This window comes from Acinonyx jubatus, chromosome E1 (assembly GCF_027475565.1).
Source record: "Acinonyx jubatus isolate Ajub_Pintada_27869175 chromosome E1, VMU_Ajub_asm_v1.0, whole genome shotgun sequence".
In the NCBI taxonomy this organism is placed as follows: Eukaryota; Metazoa; Chordata; class Mammalia; order Carnivora; family Felidae; genus Acinonyx; species Acinonyx jubatus.
In genome coordinates, this window is record NC_069397.1 from 35,343,022 (window position 1) to 35,363,975 (window position 20,954).

Here is a 20,954-nt window from a genome sequence, read left to right on the forward strand (position 1 = left end):
CTGGGTGGGGGGGAGGGGGGCATTGTTCTGCTCACCATAGAAACCATTGAAGAATTCTGAGTAGAAAGTTGGTGTGACCGAATTAAGGTGTTGGTTAAAGCAGCAGGCTTAGAAGTCTAGCTACCTGGGTTCAACCCTGAGCCCACCATTTTCTACTTCAAGTCTCTCTGCCTTGGTTTTTTCATCTGTACAATGGGACTATCTACCCCAGAGGGTAGTTGGAAGGGCTTTATGGGATTATAGAAGCGGAACACTCAGGACCGTGGAAAGCACTCAACACATTGGGAACATCTTGGTGCTTAGTAACTGCTAAAAATAGCAACCTGGTCAAGAAAAGGCCAGTCACGGTTGATGCCATGAAGGACGAAACCTAGCTTCCCAGAAAACCCATTTCCCCCACGACCATCAGTATGACAGGGAATGAGGTATCCAAGCACCAGGGGGTTCTCTGGCCCAGAGGAAACATGCATGTGCCTCCGAATGGCACATTGCTCCATGAGCATTTGCCTGCCTCCTCTCTGTTGGCATAAAGATATGAGGGATTGGGGCACCTGGGTGGCTCAGTCAGTTAAGCGTCTGACTCTTGATTTCGGCTCAGGTCACGATCTCGTGGTTCATGAGTTCAAGCCCCGCATCAGGCTCCTCGCACTGACAGCGCAGAGCCTCCTTGGGATTCTCTTTCCTTCTCTCTCTGCCCCTCCCATGCACACACACTCTCTCAACATGAATAAACTTAAAAAAAAAAAAAAAGAAATGAGGGATGGAGGTTAAGCTTGATTCTCTGAGATCCCTGAAATAGGCAGTTAGTTTGATGTGGGGCCAAAGGCTTGGTGACATTTCACCCATGTACCCAGTATGATGATGAGTGTGTTTCTCAGTATCCCCTGTGATTCCTTAACACATCTCTGGCCATCTTCTCTGTCCCCATTCCTTGTACCAATAAATCTGAAGTGATCTCAAAGTATCTCTCTCCTTGTTTTCTTCTCTAAGGAACTCCAGAAGAGTGCATATGAATCTCCTAGTAGTTTACCTACAAGTAGCGTTGCCAGACAAAAGATAAGACAACCAGCTAATCTGAATTTCAGATAAACAGTGAAGAATTTTAGTATTCAGTACTATATACTTAGTACTACTCTGTTAACCAGATTACCTTATTAACCAGAACATTCCGTTCCCAATGTCACCGCAGAACACTTTACTGTATGTTCTTTGATACAACCTACAAGATGGATTGGTATTTAAGTCCTGGAAGTTCTAGTATCTTCTTACCGGTGACTTTTTCTGTAGTGACACAGGGAAGGGAAGGAAGGCTGTGGTTCTGGAGGGCTGGCAAGGGTCCGAATCGTGAGGTCTGGCCCCTCTCATTTCACTGTCATGAACTGTGACACAAATTCCTCTGCCACTCAATGCTGAGATTCAGACAAGCTCAGCACCTGCTCTGGATCTCTTGTGTCGCCTTTATTAATAATTAGTGGGGAGAATCACCTTACCACTCCATGACCGAAGGACCCCCAAGATACCTTGCTTAAATAACTTGAGATTTTTTTTTTTTTTTGTTTAAAACGTGCTTCTGTGTCTCCCTCTCTCTCTGCCCCTCCCCTGCTCACACTCTGTCTCTCTCTCTCTCTCTCAAAAATAAACATTAAATTTTTTGTTTAAAAAGGTGGGGGCGCCTGGGTGGCTCAGTTGGTTAAGCGTCGGACTTCAGCTTAAGCCATGATCTCATGGTCCGTGCGTTCGAGCCCCATGTTGGTTCTGTGCTGATAGCTCAGAGCCTGGAGCCTGCTTTGGATTCTGTGTCTCCCTCTCTCTCTGCCCCTCCCCTGCTCGCACTGTGTGTGTCTCTCTCTAAAAAATAAACATTAAAAAAAGGTTTTTTTAATGTGCCATACATTGCAGGCTCTATATCCTTATCTTTGATCTTGACTAGGATAACGACGAGGACTCTCACCATCCATGGGATGCGATCGAAAGCTTGTCATTGCATTGGGTGCATACAATCTGTGGTGCTCACTGTTATGGGAAACACACAAACAACGTGAAACAACAGTTGAAATCTACAAAGCTGGTCACCGATGGCACTCAGGTTTGCTCAAGGCTTTTGGCGCCCAGGCTCCATCCCACGTGATTTCCGCAACGCAGAATAATCCTCCTCCTCTTACTTGCCTTGAGTCTTCACTCTAAATTCCCCTCCTCGGTCTGAAGTCCTCCGATTTACCTTGTTTGCAGCAGACGCTCAGCCTTGCCACTAGCTAGGGCTTCACAGATGGTCGCTGTTCACTTCCAAGTCACTTCCGGGTCACCCCCAGGTCACTCTCCACTGTAGCACATTGTTCAACCTGGTGCTCTTTGGAGGGGGGGCGGGGGGGAACTGGAGCTTCCGCATCAAAGTTGTTCGGGCATCTGTGGTGACCGATTTCTACATTCCCCTACTCATCCCGTTTAAACATCACTTGTAAAGAAATGCAACAGCGTGTAACAGTTTATGAAACCTTCAAGAACCTTGCGTGTTCTCCCTCCGTAAATGAACCAACCCTCCCAGCCACCAGCAGCGGGCCTAACTGCCCAAGGATTGTCTGCGTCCTCTTGCACCCACGTTACTTCCAGAAAAAGGTGGCCCGAGGGGCCGGGGGAATTAATGACTTAATGCCTACAAAGCTCTAGGAACAACTTGCTGCAGATAAGGTCTCATTATCCGTTAATTGTTATTATTATTGTTATTATTGTTATTAGCTCGACTCATATGAAAAGCTGCCATGGCTTTGCTCACCACCTCAGGTCAGGGGTTTAATTAATACCTCCTCCGAACGCCAGAGGCCCCAGGCGCGGTGCTCCCGCCCCCACATCCGGGCTCCACCTCCTGTGAGCTCCACCCACAGGGTCCTCTCCACCCCCAATCTCCGGGGTCCTTACTGGAGCAGGTCCCTCTTGCTTGGTTCCTGCCAACAGTTCCCCCTCACATCCGCCCCCCCCCCAGCCCCAAGCATCCTCTTGCCCCTTGACTGCCTCTCCCCCAAATCTCACATACCTCCTTGGACCTTGCCTTCCCTTTCCTGCAATTTCCTAGCGCCCAACACACTTCTATGGTTCCCAACAGTTCTCAAGAGCCAAGATTCTGGGGTGTTAGGAAAGTGAAGAGAGCGTCCCCTGACCACCACCCCCTCCCAACTTCCCCGTTGCAGCCCTCCCTTTCTGCTTCTGCACTGCGTCCGTCCGGGTCTCCCAACCCACCTCCGTGAGAACCTCAGGATTGTTCCTCAGGTGGTGAGGCCGGTTGGGTGGGTTGGCTGGTTTAGGGTTACCGAGTTTGGCACTAACTCACAGCCCAGGACAGCTGCCTTCTTTGATTCATTAATTCCAATTTAAACAAACAAACAAACAAAAAAAACCCAACCCATCACTTTCAGTTGGACCTCAGTGCGTGCCTCCAAGGCATATGTCACATCAATTACAGACAACAATTAAGCGTGCTGCCTAAAAGAATCTGTGAGCCTCTTTAAAGACTCTAACACAATTTGGACCTAACTGCCTTAGATCACTCTGCTGGAGATAGTCCTCCAGGCAGAACCCCCAGGGGAGGAAGCCGGCTGCTACTAACTGTTGGAGATACGAGGACGTTCTCCTGCTGGATCCCTGCCCTCAGCTGCCCACGTTGTTCCCTAACGCTAGGGTCGCCTCTGCCTTTGCTCAGGATACACAGGAACTGAGCTGTTGTAGGTGGGGCCTGGCCTCGCTTCTCCGACACCAATGTCCCTCAAATTCCAAGCCCACTGCTGCGCTGTCCTAACTGGCCGTCTTGCGTGGATAAGGATGAATCTCAGGCCCTGTGAAAATAGGATGGCCACGGAGTTGATCTGTCCTTTTCCTCTCAGCAGAGATGGTGAAGGCGGGGTGCATTGAAGCTTGGACAGCAGTTAGCTTTAGGAAAATGGTTGAAGACGTTGCTCAAGGGCAGACGTGATTTCATGATGGTTCTTGATTCCCACCTTGGGTGACCCTTGGTAGATGTTCACAGAAAGTTGATACAATGTTGACGACAAAGAGGGGAACCAGTGTGGAACACCCACAGTATTTTTTCCACATACAAAGCAAGTAGGAAAAGAGGGGACTGGCCTAAGACCTTAGCCTCATTAACAATGTCCTCTTTACCTTCTCTACTAATAAATGGGGGGGGGGGGAACCAACAATATTAGTAGAGCAGGTAAACATGGCTTTCCTTATCGATTTAACTCATTTATTTATTGGCAGATGCGGGTTGACTGTAATCACTCTGTCCTTTTATGTTTGCCAGAATTGTCCATCTGTGTCCAAACTTCCAGAGAACAGAGACCACATCTGTCCATTTTGCTTTGTAGGGTATCCAGCAAAGGGCTGTAGCGCAGTATCACAGAGAAGTCCCGGACTTGAATCCTGGAGACCCACATTGTAGTTCTGGCCATGTGGCCCTTCAAATCCAGGCCTCATTTTTATTTGCTGTTGGAAAAAAAAAAAATGAAAACAGCATTTTCTGCCCTTCCTACCTGCCAACGACGAGGGAAGGATGAAACGATGTGATGTAGACTATAGATTTGTAGAAATTGTCACATGAACGTGAACATGAACACATGTCACATTTTTAAAAAAATTATAAAACGCATTTTCATGTACAGAGACCATGGCTTTGGGGGGTGGGGGGACTGTAAGCCAGATGATGACCCAAGGCCATGTTGCAGCCGGAAACCAAGCTTGGACCGAAGGGACACTGACCATCCCCATAGCTTCCCTCATCTCTGTCCCCAATGCAGAACAAATGCATTCGTGGGTCTGGCCTTTGAAGGTATCCTCTCTTCTTCTAGGACACCCTGGCCTTTAGCTTACCTTTTTTTTTTTAAATAATGTTTTTTTTTTTTATTTATTTTTAAAGGAGAGAGAGACAGAGCATGAGCCGGGGAGGAGCAGAGAGAGAGGGAGACACAGAATTTGAAGCAGGCTCCAGGCTCTAAGCTGTCAGCACAGAGTCTGATGCGGGGCTCGAACTCACAAACTGTGAGATCATGACCTGAGCCGAAGTCGGTCGCTTAACCAACTAAGCCCCCCAGGCGCCCCTAGCTTACCTTTTTAAAACAAGTAGGGGTGGGGGGAGGTGAGGGGGCACCGAATGAAAGTGCCCTTGGCTCACATCCCTTTAAGATTGGACATAAACACAGACCTGTGCGCGACACCTCATACACACGCAAGCCTTATGGCAGAAACGCAAAAGCCCAGCTTTCTGACTTGTCTCTAAACACCATCACTTGGAGATACGAGAAAAAGTGAGTAAAAAAAGGAGAGTCCGGGACAGCTTTATCCATTCTGCAAAGGGGACAGCTTCTTGTACCGAGGGCTTCGAGATAGGAACTGGATAGTGCTTCTTAGCAAAGGAATGGCATTGTAAGATATTAACGAACAAAGTCAACTTTCTCGAATAGAATTCCGGGCATCAGATCTGGAAGACTCGTAAGAACCGGGTAACGCCGGCTGTTACAAAGTCTATTTGTAGGCTTTTACAAAGTCTAATAGGTGAAGGGATTGAGCGAGGGTTTCAGCACCACGAGAATGAGGATCTAAGGGACTATGACCAGGCCCCCGTCTCCAAGTCTGGTAGAACCGTCAAAGTGTGCAGAACTTCATACTAAAACTTTTTATTGTTTATTTATCGTCGGAGTAGAGTCGACGTGCAACGCCATGTTCCTTTCAATGCCACGACAGGGATTCAGCCTCCACCGTATGCCGTGCTCACCTCCAGTGTGGTTACCACCCGCCACCATATAATGCCATTACCGTATCATTAACTACACGATTCTCTATGCTGCACCTTTCATTCCTGCGATATATTCATCCCGGGACAGGAAACCTGCACCTCCCACTCCCCTCCTTCCCTTTCGCCCAACCCCACACTTTTTTCCGCTCTGGCCACCACCACTGCGTTCTGTGCCTTCGTAGGTCTGATTCTGCTTTTGCTTGGTCAAGTCATTGTTTTGTTTTGTAGATTCCACTTCTAAGTGACAGCATATGGTATTTGTCTTTCTCTGACTTAGTTCACTTAGCATAGTAGATCCATCCCTGTTTATTGTAAGTGGCAAGATCTCATCTGCTTTTATGGCTAATATTCCTGTGTGTGTGTGTGTGTGTGTGTGTACTAAACTGTTTTTTTTTTAATTTTTTTCAACGTTTTTTATTTATTTTTGGGACAGAGAGAGACACAGCATGAACGGGGGAGGGGCAGAGAGAGAGGGAGACACAGAATTGGAAACAGGCTCCAGGCTCCGAGCCATCAGCCCAGAGCCTGACGCGGGGCTCGAACTCATGGACCGCGAGATCGTGACCTGGCTGAAGTCGGACGCTCAACCGACTGCGCCACCCAGGCGCCCCCCCCCTTTTTTTTTTAGTGGCTTGTACTGGGTTTTGTCCACTCTCCCACTCTCTCTCTCTCTTTTTTATTCCTAATTTATTTTATTATGGAAGTATAATTGGTATACAATGTTATGTTAGTTTCAGGTATACAGTATTGATTCAATAATTCTTTTTTTTAAGATGAAATTTATTGTCACGTTGGTTTCCATACAACACCCAGTGCTCATCTGCACAGGTGCCCTCCTCCAGGCCCATCACCCACTTGCCCCTCCCTCTCACCCCCCATCAACCCTCAGTTTACTTTCAGTTTTTAAGAGTCTCTTACGGTTTGCCTTTGTCCACTCTCTTAATGAAGAAATTAGTGAAGGACTATCCAAGGCCAGGAAACCAGGGTGAAAGAAGCCTGATCTTCCAGTAAGGCCAGATGTAGGTGCGAAATGTTGTCTGTAATGCCTGCCCAGCTATAGTGCCCGCAGCTGAAGAAGGGAGGCATGGAATGAGGGAGTCTGGCTGAGAGCAAATGCTCCTTCTTGTGACATGTTGAGCGAGGACACTGGCCGGTAGCCCTCTTCTGTGGGTCGATGCATGAAAGGGAAAAGTTAAGGGACAGCAGAGAAACCGGGATCTCCTTGCTAGCCCAAGACCCAACGCCTTCCAAAGTACCAGTCACCAAGGCCTCGAATACACGGGGACGAGTCCTAGGGTCCTGGATTGAAGAAAGGGGGGTGGGGGAAGGAAACGTGAAATAAAGGAGATGCAAATGTAGAACTGAATATTAAAATTATTCTCTCTCGCTTGCCAAGGCTACCTGTTTTTACTCCACAGGAACATGTAGTCAAACCCTCCATTGTTTTCTGGGCTGAGTGATTGACTGAGCCATTAAACATTTCTTGGCCCAAACTTCCTTTATTGGGAATAATTCCTGTCTTGCCTGCCTCACAGGATTGTTGGAAGATCTGATGAGATAATGGACGTAACCTCTCTGCAGAAACCATAAAGCACTCCTCAAATAGAAAGTAATAATATGACTATTCTAACTTCTAGGAGCCCTTCAGAGGGTTGGCCTGTGAGTGGAGAGTCATAGAAGCTTGGAAGGTTACCTCTCTAGCCTTTGCTCTGCACTTCCCTCTTCCAAGCTGGATTGCCCTGATCGGCAGAGTAGGGCATTGATCAAATGTCCTAGAACGTAAAACTAGACATCCCAGTCAGATATTCTGGGCTCACCACCCCCCATGGATGCCAAGTCCTTTCTTACATTAAATCTGAGTCTTCCCTTTTTTTTTTTTTTAAGATTTTCTTTTTTTAAGTAATCTCCACACCCAGCATGGGGCTTGAACTGACAACCCGAGATCAAGAGTCGCACGCTCCACCAACTGAGCCAACCAGGTGCCCCTAAGTCTAATGCATGGTTATTTCCTCCTGCTCTGCCCTGAAGATTTTCTCTCTACCTGCTGAATTAGGACATCATTTTTTAGTGTTTATCCACTGAAGACACTCACTACTGAGGAACACGACCCAAAGGTGCCAAATTACACTCTCTGGAGTGTGGAGTCCAAGTGTAATAAAAAAACCTGTTTTCAGAAGGGCCCAAGGACAGAGCTAGGCCTTGAATCCTTTTGTGTATCAAGTTTCAATCTCTTCCCTAACCCTATGCCAGATTCGGGTCCTTTCACTTGCTATAGGACTAGTTTTGAGGGGCGAGGGTGTCTATTTTGGCGCAAAGTAGCTGCACCATGTTGAAAATGTATAGAGAGGTAGGTCTTAATGCCAGGACATTTGTTAAGCGTGCTTTTTTTTTTTATTTTTTTAACGTTTATTTATTTTTGAGACAGAGAGAGACAGAGCATGAACGGGGGAGGGGCAGACAGAGAGGGAGACACAGAATCGGAAGCAGGCTCCAGGCTCGGAGCCATCAGCCCAGAACCCGACACGGGGCTCGAACCCACAGACCGCGAGATCGTGACCTGAGCTGAAGTCGGACGCTTAGCCGACTGAGCCACCCAGGCGCCCCTAAGCGTGCTTTTAATAACGGAAGGAGGATGAGGAGTTCCAGTGGAGGTAAGATTTGGGAAACGTCAGGGGGGTTTGGTTTATGGTGGGGAAAGATCAACCTCCCCCTCCAAGCTGCCCTCTTGGGTCCTCTCCTCGTTAGGCCTTCGCCTCACCTGCTTTACTCCTCCTCTCTGTACTCCAAGCACTTGTAATTATGATCACCCGCTCTTGGCTCTGAACTTGGATAAATGCTACCTTGTTAGCTAATAGTACCATTAATTATATTAATGATTAATAGCTAATTAGTCATAATGCTGTAATCCTTTCAATGGAGGGCTCCTTTCTTATAGCAGTTGTCTGCCTCAAGCACACACGCATCCCCTTCCCTATTCCTGGCCGCAGAACAAACGTGGCTCTAAGTTGGTGTTTCTGACCACTCCGGCAATCTCTAAATTTCTCCAGCGTTTACTAGCTGTCCCATCTATCTAGGGAACGACCACTACTGCTTATATTTTTACCTCCTTTATTTCTGTCCTCTGTCACTCACACTACCCTCCAGGAACAGAGGCCGCAGTCAAGATTCTTTTTTTTTTTTTTTTTTAATTTCATAAGCCAAGGGCTCTTTTACTTCTGAGTCTCCCTTGGGCCCGCTTTCCTACTTTGGTCCCCCTTCTTCACTTTACCTTCCCCTGAATCCTCACCCGCCCCTACTTCGGGGAGGCTCACACCCTCTGCCCCAAGCTCCCTCCCACTCTGCGACTTGGCTTCCTTTCAGCAACCACGCCCCCAGACCCAGGGAGGGCGGCGCGCACGCGCAGTCCACGCCTTTACCTGGGCGCTCGGCAGTGGGCGGAGTGGGGGAGGGCGGGGGTGGAGCGGGAGCCGGCGGTTATCTGGGCGGCGGGGCGCTCACATTGTGGCAGCGGGGAGAAAAGGTGCGCCGGGGCCGGCCCGAGGGGGCTGCGCATGCGCGCCGCCGCGCCCAGCGGCCGGGATGCCAGGGGGGCGGGCGGAGGGAGGTGTCGGCTCCCCGTTGGGCGGGGGGGCGGGCGAGGGACGGGGCCGCGGGCGCGCGCGCGCTCTCGCCGCCGCTCGCCCTCCCTCCCTGCCCCCGGCTCCGCACACACAACCACACACGCACACCCCCTCCCCTGCCTCCCTCCCCGCGCGCCGCCCGCCCCGCCGGCCCCGCTCGCCCTCGCGCGCTCGGAAGGGAGTCGCGAGACGTCGGAGCGGCGGCCACGTAGCGCTGCGGCGGCGGCGGCGGCGGCCGAGGCCGGGTCTGCGGAGCGGCCCTGAGGACAGACGTTGGGCGGGGGGGAGGGGCCGGCCCGGCCGGCGGTTGTTACTCGAGCGCCGCGGCTACAGGCCCCCCGCCGCAGGATGGACCGCCGAGGCGGCGGTCGGGGCGGCGGAGGCGGAGGCGGCCGGCCAGGGTGAGTAGGGGCCCCTGCCCCCCACGCACACGCCACAGTCGCGGCTGCGCCCCTTGCAGCAGCCCTTCCTCTCCGCCGCCCGCCGGGCCGGCCGGGGCTCGGGCGCCGGGTTAACCCTTCGCCGAGGCAGCTGCGTGCGCTAGGCCGGAGCAGCCCCCATCCGGCGGGGAGGCCCGGGGCGCTGCGCTCCTCCGGCCGCGAGCTCGGGCCGGGGGCGTCCGCTCCTGCTCCTTCGCCCCCTCGCTCCCGGACCCGGGCCGGGCTCCAGTTTTGCAGAGAGCCCGCTCGCCCCGAGGCCCGAGGGGAGGCTGGGGTTGCCTGGGTTAGCGGGCCGAGGGAGGTTTGCACCGGTCCTCCTGCGAGCCTTCCCCTGCCCTGCAGCTGGTGGCTTGCACCCACTGCCTCCCCGGCCCTGCGGCTGCGCCCAAACCTCCAACCCCCGGAGTATTGTGCCGCCTGAGATAAAATGCATCCAGTGTATACCCGCCCAGCACTCACCCCAGAGGGTAATGCAGACCTTTCTCCTCCCCCACCTCCTCCACCCCTCCAATCAGGCTCTACTTAAGATTCTTAGATGGGAGACACTAAAGGTAGTGACACCCCCGTTACATCTGCGCCGAACATGTTCATTGTCGAGGGATGTCTCCTGTAGAAATGATAAATGCCCCTGCCTCACCCTCGAAGTCTGTCTTCACGATTTGAGATCCCATATGCTGTTCTTTGAAGAGGGCCAGTCTTTGATCACATCTAGCACATCCCTCCCCCACAACACACGCGCGCACACACACACACTTCCTGATTGCCAGAGCAGCCCCTGTCATCGCGGATCCATTGTCAGGAATGGCTTGTGCCAATCAAAGGAATGTGCTCTTGCCTTTGGAAAAGGATTCTTTCCACAACCATGTCCTCAGGATGTTCCTGCGTGAGTCTGTCTCTGATTGTCCCCATGTTCAAGCGTCGTTATCAGAGTATTTTGCTGATAGGCATCTCCTGTGTACCCTCAGTAATCACTGAGTGGTGCTTTTTTCCTCAGTTGATGAGATACATAGGGTGTGTGGGTATTTCATTTATTTTGTGATGAGGTTTAACATCAGTCGTCAAGGTGCAGTAAATAAATAGGGTAATAATTTGGGGAAGAATGTGTATTTTGTTCCAGAGATGGCCAGACCTGTATTGTTCTGGGAATGGCAACTAGCACATGCTTTGTTGACAACATGTGTATGCGTAAGGAATGAGGGGCCGGCGTGTGTGTGTGTGTGTGTGTGTGTGTGTGTGTGTGTGTTGAATGCAGGTGATGTTCCCGCCTCGGGCTGATTTGAGAGTGGTCAACTGAACTGTGATGGTCGGGACTGGCAGGGCATCTTGGTTGTCTGTATCAGGACTGTGCACATGTATTCAGATAGATACTACCTTCAGTATAATTTTGTTTAAAATGTGCACCTCTGAGTTGTAGGGATTCTGGAAATGTCTGCTTCAGCGGTTCTTAACCTTTCTGTGGGGTCACCGAAGCCTTTAGGGGCTGTCTTCTTAGTGAAAGAGACACACACAATTTTGTATGCGATTACAGCCCCCTTGAAGCTAGTCCTGGGACCTCAGGTTAAGATCTGTATTATGCAAAAGTGAAAGGAACTTGAGTTCTGTGTTTTGTTTCCCAAGGTTTGGCATTACAGTACTTTGGTTCTGAGCAGCAAGCTCAGATAACAAAGTGGATTATATATGTATCCTTGTGTTTTGTTCCTTGATTACAGGGGGTCACGTATTTGTAAGGCATCATTCCCTGTCTTCCTGTAAGAAGGAGATGTGCGAATTTCAGAAAGAGTTAAAACTGGACTCAAAACAATTTGTCCCAATTTGACCAATGGATGATGCATGCTCCTTGCACCGTATTCTAAATGCAGCACATTTCAGCATCAAAGTCGGTGGTCTGTTTCATGATGACTATCCGGAATGTTTATGTGTTGATTGAGGTTGATTTGATTTCTCAAAAGAAGGCTTTATCATTCCCATAGAAGAGCACCTTCTCCGTGCAGAGTTTTTCCACCTTTATTAAATACGATTTCATGTCTTCATTCAGGGTGGCACTGCCGTCAGAATCATCTTCTTTTAAAGTTTTGTTTTAATGGAAAGATCTGAACTGCAGTTAGGGAATTTGGTCTCCGTGTTTAGAACTTAGAACTGGAGAGTAACGTTGCACCATCCTGGGATAAATATCAGCTATTCTTGTTTAAATCACTCTGCATCCAGCTTTTGCCTTCTGATTATATTTCAACCAAGAGAGATTTATTCCAGCTTGTGATCGTGCTGTGATGGGCAGTGACATTAAAGAAACACAGGCCCCGGCTTTCTGGGAGCTTACATTTCCAACAATATTTTTTACATAAAGAATCCTTTGAGACCTTCATATTTTTTGCGTTTTGGGGGTTCTGAGAGGCCAAGGAACTCATGGTATTAACAGCTTTTTGGAAGGCAAGGGAGCCTTGGAATCTTGCAAAGAACCTGTTCCACACACCTGAAGAATAGCATTTATTCTAATAATTATGCCGTGTACCCTATGAAGTTTGAAAGCATGCTGAGATTGCAAATATTGCACTTTTTATTATCTCATAAACATGCTTGAAGTGGCTTGTATTACAGGCTTGTTTTATATTTTTTTGTTCATGTCATGCCTGAAGTTTTACTGTCAGAAATTATTTGCCTGTCCTAAGCCCAGACCATCTCAGAGTTGCAAATATGTTACTTTTCTTTGTCAGCCTAGTGTAGTGCCAGATCGTTAAAATCTAAGGGGGGGGGGGCAGTGTGCTTCCTTGATTGAATATTGCTGCACGGCTTCTAACTAGTCGCTTACCTAGTTAAACACCCACACGCCGCAGAGCAGCTGATCCTGTAACACCTATGGCTGTGAGACCAGAGTTCTGACTGCCAGATTCAGAGCTTGGAAGGGTGGAAAACAATCGCCTAGCAGTGGAACACTTAAGGAGTAGTAGCGCCAGCAGGTCACTCATTAATACAAACAGCTTGCTTTAGCTTCTTTAACACCCTTCTTCAGACACCCTTCCCTTAGGACGTTTCAGATCAGCAGCTCCTACTCAAGGGAGACAGCACCTTCTTTCCGCAACTGTGGCCTCAAGATCCGAGCCGCGACGCCCAGAGCTGTTTCCATTTCTGCTCTGAGTATGGGAAGTAATCTTGTAGTGTGGTAAGACGATACTTTTCAAGCCTGTAGAAAAAAGTTGATCAGCAGCGCTACTGATGGGATTTTGCTTTTGAGTTGTCTGGAGCCTGTCGAAGAAGTAAACTGTGAAAGCGAACGGTTTAAAAAAAAAAAATCACCCTTCACTCCAGGGTTTTAGCAGTCACTGGCTGTATGGCAACGGGCGTATCACCTTGGCCTCTCTGGCCTCAGTTACCTCACCAGGAGAATGGGATTTGTTATGAAGATTAGAGATGCTGTGTGCAAGCTTCTGGCATTCCTGGCGCATGTACCTGTTAAGGAGGCAGTAAATGGCAGGAATGGCTGATGTGGGAACATACGGATCATTCTGGTTTGCAAGAGGTCCGGTGTTTCACTTGTGCCGATTTGGGAGGAAAAAATTGCAAATGTTTGACTTGGAGCACACCGAAGTCTTGCAGGTGCAGTGTGCTTATTGGAACTTTGATTCGTTGCTCTATGGCCGGCTGAATGTGGTGGAGACCGTAAGACTTAGCTCCAGTGTCTACAGCGCCACCCGCAGGCCGTGCTTGTTTTAAGCGTGTTCAGAGCTTCTGTGGTGAAAGGGGTGTTTCAGGACGTTAACGTATCTCGGTGTGTTCTGTGTCCAGAGTTGAATCATGTGCAAAGCCTTGTGTAAATTGTCACGGCTAACGTAAGCCATAAAGTGCTTGGTAGAATCAGTGAAGACATCAGACGCCTATTTTAGTTAATCTGTTTGTTTATAGAGCAGTTAGGTTTGATTTTAAGAAACACTTAGGGATATTCTCTCCTAAAGAATCCCCACTGCTCATCTGAGGTTTTGATCATAAACTGTCATTAGGGTTATAAGTCTGACTGCCTTAGGCATTTTTGCTTCGGTGGGTGAAGGAAAGAACAGTCAAGTCGCCTTACCTGTCAGATTTTATCAACTCTCTACTTTTGGACTGTACCTACAGATTGTGTGTGTGTATCCCTAGCCTTGTTTTTAGCCCCAAAGGTGGTTTTGTAAAAATATGACATTTTTTTTCCTCTTTAAAACATAGGGTAAGAGATTGATTACTTCGAAAAGTAGATTCGAGGGCATGTGTACGGTTCTATTCAGTGCATAGAGCTTTTAAAATAGAATTTCTTGGGCTCCATAGAATTAAATTATTCTGTCATTTTTGCAGGATATCATTGTGATAAGCCAGCGAACCCCGCAAGAGTTACGTAGAAACTTTTCAGATAAGGTAGGCACATCAGTAATGCATTAGGATTTACCTCAAGGGAATCTGTTAATCCCTGTTTTCTTTTATTATTGAGCCACCTAGGGGCTTTCCCATCAATGGAAATCAGTCACTAGTATTGGATTGCTGATAAAGAGGGATTGGCAAATAATGGCCTTAGATTTGCCTTGGGTTTTGCAGAACACTTGAAAAAATGTAATCTTGGCCGGATGTATAATAAGAGGACTTGCGCCAGGTGAGCCCAGACTGACTAAAAACAAATAAAATTGGGATGATTGAGCTACGTGTTTTTTTCTCAACCAGACTACATTTTGCTAAGTAAACGTTCTCTGGGGACGAGGGTGCTATTTTTCTTTTTAATTGTTTTAAATGTTTTATTTGATTTTTTAAGAGACGGAGAGGGACAGTTCATGAGCAGGGGAGGGGCAGAGAGAGAGAGAGGAAGACACAGAATCGGAAGCAGGCTCCAGGCCCTGAGCGGTCAGCACAGAGCCCGACGCGGGGCTCGAACTCGTGAACTGGGAGATCGTGACCTGAGCTGAAGTCGGAAGCTCGACCGACTGAGCCACCCCAGGCGTGCCTATTTTTCTTTTAACTGTTATTTTTCCTGGTGTGCTGGCGTCACGGGGCCTAGTGGAGAGCGAGGTGCTTCCGAACGTTTCTTGGTAAACCAGTCCATGTGGTGAGAAGGGATTGTTGGAAGGGAACAGAAATAGAAACGAGGCAGGGTGCGGCTCCATTGCCTGACTCCGGGGTCTTGCTCTGCATGTGACATCCGAGGGTCAGTACTCTCAGCCGGATGTATTTCATAAGGGTAAACCGTGTTGGGTGATTCCCTTTTGTCTTGGATGCTCGTGAAGGATATAGTCGTGAAGAGCTTTGGAATTTAGACTTTTCAGCTTTGGAATTTTGATTCGGTTTTGGGATTCAGTGGCATATAACTTCTTAATTACCCCGTGTGGCCTACGAAATGAGTATAAGCAGGCCCTCATGAATTGTTTTCGTCCTTTCAGATGTGCCATTTTAACGTGTCTCAAGTCACGTCAGTGGCCTGTGGACATTGACACATATGATAAAGTGTTGGGTTTTTGGAGGAGGTGAGGAGTGTGTGTGTGTGTGTGTGTGTGTGTGTGTGTGTGTGTGTGTGAGATGTTTCAGTTGTACGGATAAATCTGTGTTTTTTTTACCCAGTTCCTCCTAAGAGGAGGGGATTTGAAGTTCCCTTGCCTGAAAGATCCTTATAGAGAGCCGTGCACCTTTCTTTGTAGCCTCCAGAGCAGACAGAGTCCTCCAAATAAACTCAACAAAAGTTTGGAAAAAACCTAAATGTCCATCTGTATAGAAATTGGGTAGATAAGCTAGGGCATGTTCACGCAGCAGGATAAATTTTATAGCCGTAAAAAAGAATGAGAAAACCACGTATGGCTGTGGAAAATCTCTAAGCGGTGTATAAGTGGAGTACAGGATGTGCTCATTTGATTTGTGTGTGGTGTCCTTCACTCAAAATTACGTTTATAACATTCACTCTTACTTTCGCGTGTAATAACTCATTTTGCCTCACGTAATATTCAGTTGCATATACTGTAATAATGTATTTGCCCATTCTCCCATTGATGGGCATTTGGATTATTTCTGGTCTTGGCTCTCGTAAGTAGTGGTACTCTATCCGCTACACTTTCTTCTTAAAATGTTTGATCCATGCGGATGTATACCTACTAAATAATTTTTTTTTTTAATTTAAAAAAGTGTCCCTCACCTCTCTGGAGGGAAATGATAATGCCCTATTTTAAATTACATTTTGAAATATCTAGTGGGACAGAGTGATTTCAAACCATTTTTTAAATGGTTTGAAATTTTCAAACCTAGCTTGGAGTTTTACCATATTAAGAGAATTCTGAAGTCAGTCTACAAGCAAACCCTATGTATTTTCATCCTAAAAGAGGGGCTTAATGTGACAGAATAGGTCTTAAAAATAGTTACATCTCTTGAAAGGTTTGTCTTTGTAACTGCTAAATATTTCTTTTACTGCTTCATGGCAGAATATTCATATAATAATCTTTCTTGCATTGCTAGTTATTAAAAGTGTTTACTTAATATTTTTATAACTGTGGTATAATTAAACTTTTTGGAAACTCGGGGTTTTAAACACATAGCAACAGGAGAAATTTACTGAAACACAGTTAACCTGGTGTTGAATATTTTGAAATTTGGTCGCCCTGCCAGGTTGGTCGGTGGAATGTAATTGTATGTGCCCACGAACCATAATAACTGCTGAGGCGTCGTCATTTCCATTGAAAACTGCATTTGATCACATTTTTTTTTTTTTTGCTGTAATTGCAGTATTGCCATTTTCTCCCTCTTACTGCCCAAACATGGAGATCGCGATTAAAATACAAATTTATAAAGCAGTAGTTCAACCAAGGGCGATTTTACCTCCAGGAGATACTCTGCAAGGTCTGGAGATAGCTCTGATTTGACACAAGGAGGCCCTGGGGCGGGGGGGGGGGGGGGGGGGGAGGGCGGCCGGGGGGAGTGGGGAGCGGTGGAGCTACTGGCCAGAGATGCGGCTAAACATGCTACAGGGCCCAGGACGGCCCCTCATAACAAAGAATGATCTCTCTGCTCTAACACGTCAGCCGCGCTGGAGTTGAGAAACACTGCTATGAGGCACCTCACTGAGCTGATGCTACGAGGCAGGTAGCAATTTTAGCATTGACTTTGTTGGATTTAGCACACTGAAGTCACATTTAGTGACTTAGTCTACAGAAGTGATTTAGTGATTTAGTCTACAGAAGAAATAAGCTAGGTAGTTTTCTAAACTGTAATACGGTTTTATTATTATTATCTTATTTATTTATTTATTTTTAGTTTATTATTTTGAGAGAGAGTGCACGCGCACATGAGCAGGGGAGAGGCAGAGAGAGGATCCCAAGCAGGCTCCGAGCTGTCAGCCTGGAGTCCAATGCAGGGCTTGAACTTAGGAGCCCTTGAGATCATTGACCTGAGCCGAAATCCAAGAGTGCCACGCGTCACCAATTGAACCACCCAGGCGCCCCCAAAGCAGACACATTTTAACTTTTCTGATCCTAATGGGTATCTCATTCTGCTCCAAAAGAAAATATTTGCTTGACATAAGGTATTTTAAAAAAAAATTTTTTTTTTATGTTTATTTATTTTTGAGAGAGAGAGTGAGAGCGTGAGAGAGGGAGACCCAGAATCCAAAGCAGGCTCCAGGCTCTGAGCTGTCAGCACAGAGCCCGACGCGGGGCTTGAACTCACAGACCTCAAGATCATGACCTGAGCCAAAGTCGGACGCCTAACCGACTGAGCCACCCAGGTGCCCCTATATAAAATATATTTAAATCTTGTAAGTTAAACTTAATGTTGCTCAGTGACAACAATGTTCAAATTAAATTTGGAAAATACATGCATAGTATAAAATTTTTCTACTTCCATGTGGCTGGTTTCTTCCTGTCGGGTCGTGGTAAAGGACGTATACACTTGTGCCCCTATTCCACCTTGTCAGGTGTTGTAACGATGTCCAAGAGGTAGTTTGTTCTGCCTCCCATTCTCTCTCTGCCCTTTTCATCAGCTCCAGTGGAAAGTTAGATTTTTTTCTTTGAGGATGACTTCTGTCTCTAAGGTCAGGTGGTGAACAGGTTTTAGTGAACACTAAAAAGATTTGTCTACAGAGGCCAGATGTTGCAGAATTGGACCGTTCTCCATCTGAAACTGTTTGTTGAGTTCCCCATAGCGCTCTTTCTCAAACTGTCTGACCGTGACCCACAGTAAAAAGCAGTGCATGTGTGGTCATGTGTGTTCTCTCACATTCAGTACCCCTACCCGCAGCTGAAGCAAGACTTCATGAAACAGTGCTTACCTTATTTGTGAAGCATTCTGTTGTGTTTTTTTTTTTTTTTTAATTCTATTTCATTTAAAAAAATTGAGTTGGGTCGGGCAGTTTGAAAATCACCTCCCTATATCGTCCTTAACAAAAAGCATTTTTTTAAAATGTTTACTTATTATTGACAGACCGAGCATGAGCAGGGGAGGGGCAGAGAGAGGGGGAGACACAGAATCGGAGGAAGCAGTCTCCAGGCTCGAACTGTCTGCACAGAGCCCGACGCGGGGCTCGAACGCCCTGACTGCGAGATCGTGACCTGAGCCGAAGTCAGACACTTGACCCACTGAGCCCCCCCGGGCGCCCCATATAGAAAGATATTTTTAACTGTATAGTATAACTTTCTTTAACACAGAGCCTGGTTTAGACAATCATTTGCTTATGTAGAATGAGTACAGAATAAACGTATAGCAAGGACTCAGTGGTGAATGTTTACTTCTGTGTGAAAATCAGACTCCAGGGTCGAACTGTGTTTCAGAGACCGCCCTATCAGAAAAGCACTTATCAGAACCTCGTTCTCCAGAAGGATAAAAACTTAAAAGTTACATGGTTGGCATTGTCTTTCATTTCTGTACCCAAAGTTATATATAGTGTCTGTATTTTTGCTACTTATCAACCTTTACAAAGCACTTGCCATGTAATCCTCATATAACCCTTTGAGGTAGTGTATTATTACCCCATTTTACCAGCAGGGAAATTGAGACAAAGTGAGGTTATGTAACTTGCCAAGTTAAATATGTTCTTTTCTTGGCAATGAGATTTTATAAGAAAGGACCCATTAAATCATTTTATTTTGCTAATTAAAAACTGAAGTTTAAAAAAACCGAATTTAAAAGCCCAGAAATATTTCTGACTTTCAGAACCCAGAGACTGCGTAAGGCATTCGTTTTAATTTTTAAGTTCATGTACAGTGACATTGACACTTTGGTACGTGTACAGTTCTGTGAACATTAGTACATGTTACGGACTCGTGTAACCACCGCCACAGTCAGGAGACAGAATGGTTCCGTTGTCTGGAAACACTCCTGCCACAGTGCACTCCCCCACCCTCCGAACCTGGCAGCCGTTGATCCGTTGTTCATCATGAGTGTTTTCTCTTGTGGAGCGTGTTACCTAAATGGGATCATACCGCGTGTAACCCTTTGAGACTGCTTTCAGCATAATACCTTTGAGATTCGTCCTAGTTTTTGTAGGTATCAACATTTTGCTCCTTTCTATTGCCAAGTAATATTCTGTCCTATTCTGTGGATGGATCACACTGTTTTTCCATTCACCTGTTGAAGGACATTTGGATTGTTTCCAGTTTTTGGTGATTCTAAGCAAAGCCTCCGTAAACGCTCACGGACGGCTTTCAGAGCGACTGTAAGTTTTCATTTCTCTAGAGTGCATACCTAGGAACAGGGATGCTGGGTCACGTAGTGTGTATGTCCGGTCTGTTTTCCAGAGTTAACGTGCTCCTTTGCACCCCCACCAGAAACCTGAGCGTTCCAGTTCTGCATCTCTGTCAGCACCTAATAATGGTCAACATTTTTTGATTTCAGTCATCATTTGGAGCCTTACGACCAGAATCTGGGTGGTAGGCCCAGCTCTACCGTCAGCTAGATGTTGACCTTTAAAGGAGCCATTTAACTTTCCCGAGCCTCTGTTTCCTTGTCTCTCGTACAACCGAGGACGTCGAATGTGTTGTAAGTTCTCCTGCAGTTCCCAAGTCCGTTGATATGGAACAAGAAGTCCTTGACAAGAGGACAGATTTGTGTTTGCCTGTGCAGAAAAAGCCTACTGACCCGTCTTCTGAGCTAAAGTAAGAACACTGTAAGCAGTATACATATTTATAAATAGAATCCATATGAAATTACTTGATATTTATAACTATAGTTAGTCGTTTGGAGCTAAACGTGACATTGTGATGGTGTGTGTCACATCTATAAGCAACAGTCATGTAGCTAATGTTACAGTTAACCTTGGCAGCCTATAATCTTTTGGCTAATGTTGGATGTTTTTATATTGTAATTATTCCTTAGCTCTCTAGGGTTACAGTTTGCGAAATTTAATAGCAAATGCTTGGCCGTTTTCTTTTTCTTTTCTTTTCTTTTTTTTTTCTTTTTTTTTTTTGAGAAAGAGAGCATGTGAGTGTGAGCAGGGCTGGGGCAGAGGGAGAGGAAGAGAGGCAGGGAAGGAGAGAATCTTAAGCAGGCCCCATGCCCAGCGCAGAGCCCAACTCGGGGCTCGATCCCAGGAAGACGAGATCATGACTTGAGCTGAAATCAAGAGTCAGGCACTTAACCAGCTGAGCCTCCCAGGTGCCCAGAGGATCACTTTTTAAAAAAGATTACGTATTTAGCTACTTGTCCTTAATGACTTTTTTTGAGTAGGAGACAAATTGCCTCGATATAGCATTAAAAAAATAGCTTTATTATTTTTCTAAAGAATTATACATGCTTATTTAAAACTAGGTAAGGATTTCAGAAAAATACAAAGAAAAGAAGTATCTCCTTCCCCATCCTTACTCTATCCGGAGACATCTCTCGGTATGACTGTACAAGACATACTTGTAAGGACATGGTTTTACATTAATGAGATGACATGAGCCGGCTCTTTAGTCTTTTTTTTTTTTTTTTTTCTGATGTGGACATACTTCAGTGTTAAATAATATAAATCCATATCACATCTGGATGGCTACGTAGTATGCTGGTGTCTGTGTGTACCATTATTTATGTTTCAAGTTTTTTTGTTATAATAAATAATGCTACAGTGAATGCCCTTGCATACACATCTGTTTATGCTTGTGGCATTATTTTCTCATGGTGAATTCCTTGATGGCTAGGTCCAAAAGAACG

General features: G+C 46.7%; 1 protein-coding gene across 4 annotated transcripts in view; it reads left to right on the forward strand.

Annotated features, from left to right (window-relative positions):
- The first annotated feature begins 9,648 nt into the window (after positions 1 to 9,648).
- Positions 9,649 to 20,954, forward strand: part of ZNF652 (zinc finger protein 652) — a 56,567-nt gene continuing 45,261 nt past the window's right edge. Inside the window, exon 1 of one of the 4 annotated variants that reach the window (XM_027034029.2) lies at positions 9,649 to 9,800. The gene's annotated coding sequence lies outside the window, so the exon portion shown is untranslated. Of the gene's footprint in view, positions 9,801 to 10,152; positions 10,307 to 10,553; positions 10,723 to 14,159; positions 14,220 to 20,954 lie in introns of those variants that run through there. The other 3 variants (XM_027034031.2, XM_053212788.1, XM_027034030.2) reach the window with 3 other exon arrangements.